The 3,543-nt window shown below is 40.4% G+C and overlaps 1 long non-coding RNA gene across 1 annotated transcript; it reads right to left on the bottom strand.

The window, feature by feature from the left end:
* Positions 1 to 278: 278 nt before the first annotated feature.
* LOC136556197 (uncharacterized) lies at positions 279 to 2,747 on the bottom strand. The gene is made up of 3 exons (XR_010783586.1): positions 2,588 to 2,747; positions 1,599 to 1,668; positions 279 to 911 (listed from the first exon to the last, which is right to left on the bottom strand). It is a non-coding gene; the product is annotated as an uncharacterized lncRNA (long non-coding RNA).
* Positions 2,748 to 3,543: the final 796 nt, after the last annotated feature.

The following is a 3,543-nucleotide window of genomic DNA, read 5'->3' as shown; positions in this document are numbered from 1 at the left end:
AACAGGCAAGAAAAATGTCCTTGACCAGAAGAGTACTTTTAGAGATCAGTTTTACTATTTTCTTGTATATTCATTGACAGATGCAGATATCATATTTACTGTCTCAGATTTATGAAAAGAAAACACAAGCAGGACAAGACACCTTAATTTTCCAGTCAAAAATACAATTTTTTAATTAAAAATATTAGAGTAACACTATTAATTTTTTTTTTCCTTGAAAAGGAACAAGCCTCCAGGATGGACCAATAAGTAGTAATGAGGAATTAAAATCTATGGTCTTCTATTGATGTTTTGATATGGAAATTACTGAAAATTATTAAGATGAATCTTGCAGTCATCCCTCTGAAATAGCTAAGTGGGTGATCACACTTTCAATCTTTATGCACAAAGAATGCTTTGACTAATGTTTTCAGACAGATTTTGGTACTCCCACAAACACACTGAGTAGGTTTTTTTTCATACAAATAGTAATTTCACTTACATTTCAGCAAGAAACTTTGTTTTATTAACTTGAATGTTATTTCTCTTCTCCTTTGTTTTCAATCCAGAGGTCTTTGCTCATTTTTAATTCATTCCCATAGGTTCCCTCAGAGGGAATGGTGTACATGCTTCTGGGAATTTGCCTGAAGAGGCGAAACTGTTGTTGGTAAAAACTCAAAGTTTGGGCAGTCACTGCTGCCAATGGTGAAGGGAATGGGATTTGCCAATATTAGAGGTTCAGGTGTCCTGTATTGCTGCAGCTCAGCTTTCTGGGGAGTTACAGGAGGAGAGGCACTCAACAGAGCAGAAGGGAGGAGAGTGAGGGAAGGAGTAAAGGCTCATACAGGTGAATCCATGGCTCTCCTGACTCCAGTTAAGTGATGATTCTGTCATCCTGAGAATCAGTTCACTGAATGCAGTGTGGAACTCAACTACGGAAGGAAAAACACCCAAGTGATCAACTGTCCCATTAGGTTTTGTTGGAATTGCTACTGCTTCTGCTGCAGCTCCCTCTCTCTGTCTTACTTTTAGATTCTTTAGTCTTGGATTTTAAAAATTTATTTATTTGGACCACCTTTTCAGACTAGAGATACTGCTGGTTACCTTAAATGGTACCAGCACAATAGTTCATATCTTACTAAGGTGCTTGGGATTTTTAAAATCAAATTCTCAGATGGAAGATTTTTATTTTTTAATTCCTCTGTCATTTCCTACCGTTACTTACTCTATTTGTCTCCACATTTGAGAAAATGCTTTCCTCTCACATCTGGCTCTCTGTATTTAATTTAAAATTTCCTTCCTAGACCTTAATCATAACCAATAATAGCTTGACTTGTCTCGCTTTTTGAGGTCAAAAATGCTCACAATGCATCTTAAAACATTTCCATTACCGTTTCTACTGAATGCAAGGAAAATATGTTGACTTCATTAAAACAAAAAGAATAAAATTGAACCAGAGATAATTTTCATAAATTAGATGTACAGATTTCACAGCTCAGAAACAAGGATGTCGAATGTGTCCAGCCTATACAGCCTCCTACACAGAAACCACAAGGTTTCAACGACAAGTCAGTGAAACCACAGCATTCAGCTTTTTATCCAAGACAAGCTCTACCCACCGGGTGCTGCTGCCTTGGTGTGCTGACTGCTCACACAATAGTTTTTCCAAGGTTCGCTAAAGGTGCTGACCTGTGAAGAGAAATGAAACTCATTATGCAAACAACTCTGCTATATAGCTTCTCAAAGCTGTATGTGTGTGCACATAACAGATCCATCTGCAGGCACAGGAACACACATCCCTGCATTAGATACAGCCATGTACAGACAAAGAGACATCTGGAAAAAAAGAAAAAGCACGAAACACTGTTTTTACAATGTTACTAGCTTATCTGTTAAGGATAGCATGAGCTAGTCACCTCAGCATCCTTCAACCTCCTGTAAACAATTAAACAGCAGATCTATTTATGAAGTTAAAAGTTATAACTAAGTGCATTTCATCACCAGAGCATTTAATATATGAGAAACAGAAGAGTATTGCCATTCAATAGAATTCTAGTGTAGCTACTTCTGCATCAGGGCTTTTATTGATATAACTACCTGAAAAGTAACAACAAATCCAACATACCTTCAAGTGTCCTAAATGTGCAGAGTTAAGATTCTCCTAAACACTCTTCCATAAAATAATTCTGCCAGAATCATTAAATACTGTCTGCCCTGGCACCAAATTGCTGTTCCTGGAATGATGCTGCTGAGTGGGAGACACTGGCCCCCTCAGCCTCATGTGCTAAGGAGGCACTTGTTGCATAGCAGATCACAGTTGTGTTCAATAGTAAAGCTAGTAGGAGGGAAGTTTCAGGCTTCTGGCAACTCATTTCTATTTGCAAATTTGTCAAGTGTGCTAAGGGGAAAATAGGGTTTATAGTGAAGTGATTGCAACTAAAACAAAGCTAAACAAACAAGGTCTCAAGGCCTTTGCAAGAGGGATTTTACCGTATTGACCCAAGGCCCTAATAACAGAGGCTCCTCAGATAGTGACAAACTGTGACAGAGAGTAGCAGTGACCTGAAGTAGAAATTTCTTTAAATGGCTTTGCTGCTGAAGAAAGCACCTGGATTTGTACTCCCTGAGAAATGCAGACGGGGCTTCTGCCTCAGCCTTCACTTCAGCTATGCAGTGTGACACCAAAGCCTCCCCTCTGCTGCAGGGACTGAAGTACAGCACATCTGGAGGCCGATCCAGTGGTTTGCAGCACATACAGTGGTGGTGCTCAGGGCAAGCTGAGGAGTTGGTGTGCAAGCAAGGACTTGGAGTCACTCCAGAGGGAGGCAGACCGCATCCTCCCGTGCAATGTCACACTGCTCCTCTGTCATCACTGCTTCTTGCTGTGCCAGAGGTGCCCCAGCACCATGAGATGTGACACTGTCCCTGGGGAGACACAAAAGAAAGGGCAGGAGAAAAATGTGACTGAGTTCATAGTATTTGGAATCAACATTATCATTAAAAATAATTATATTAGAAACTGAGTGAAACAGTAAACACATATACATTGAAGAAGGAAGGGACAATCTGCAGTGTTTTGGCAGTACCTGAAAACCAGAAAGCAGAACTAGTCAGAAATAAGTGGTATCCAGTCATCTGCTTCTACCAATAATAACCACAACAAAAAGGAGAAAATTGCATTTTATGTTGAAGATAACTTTATGTAAAAAGTATTACAAAAGCCAAATCAGAGCAGATCTGCTGGAGAAGGAAAAGGGGCCATAGCCCCTCAATGGCTGTGCCCTGTGTTTAGCTTTCGGCTGGGTATGGAGGAACAACTGCACTGCTGTAGAGATCCCACACCAGCTCAGAAGCCTCACCAAACCCTGGGGGTGACTTCCAAAGGAATCTCTAACATCAAACATTGAATCCTGTTATCAAAACTGTAGTGTCATGCTGATCACCATGCAAGGCATAACAGGATCCAGGGAGCCCCAGCTGCCAGTGGAATAGTTAGCTGTGTACCAGACCGTGCACCACACACATCTTAAGCCTGTAACAGTTCGGAGGTTGTTTTATGCTACT

This window comes from Molothrus aeneus, chromosome 4, assembly GCF_037042795.1.
Source record: "Molothrus aeneus isolate 106 chromosome 4, BPBGC_Maene_1.0, whole genome shotgun sequence".
Taxonomy (NCBI): Eukaryota; Metazoa; Chordata; class Aves; order Passeriformes; family Icteridae; genus Molothrus; species Molothrus aeneus.
The sequence above is the reverse complement of the archived record's forward strand: the minus strand, read 5'-3'. Positions and strand labels throughout refer to the sequence as shown.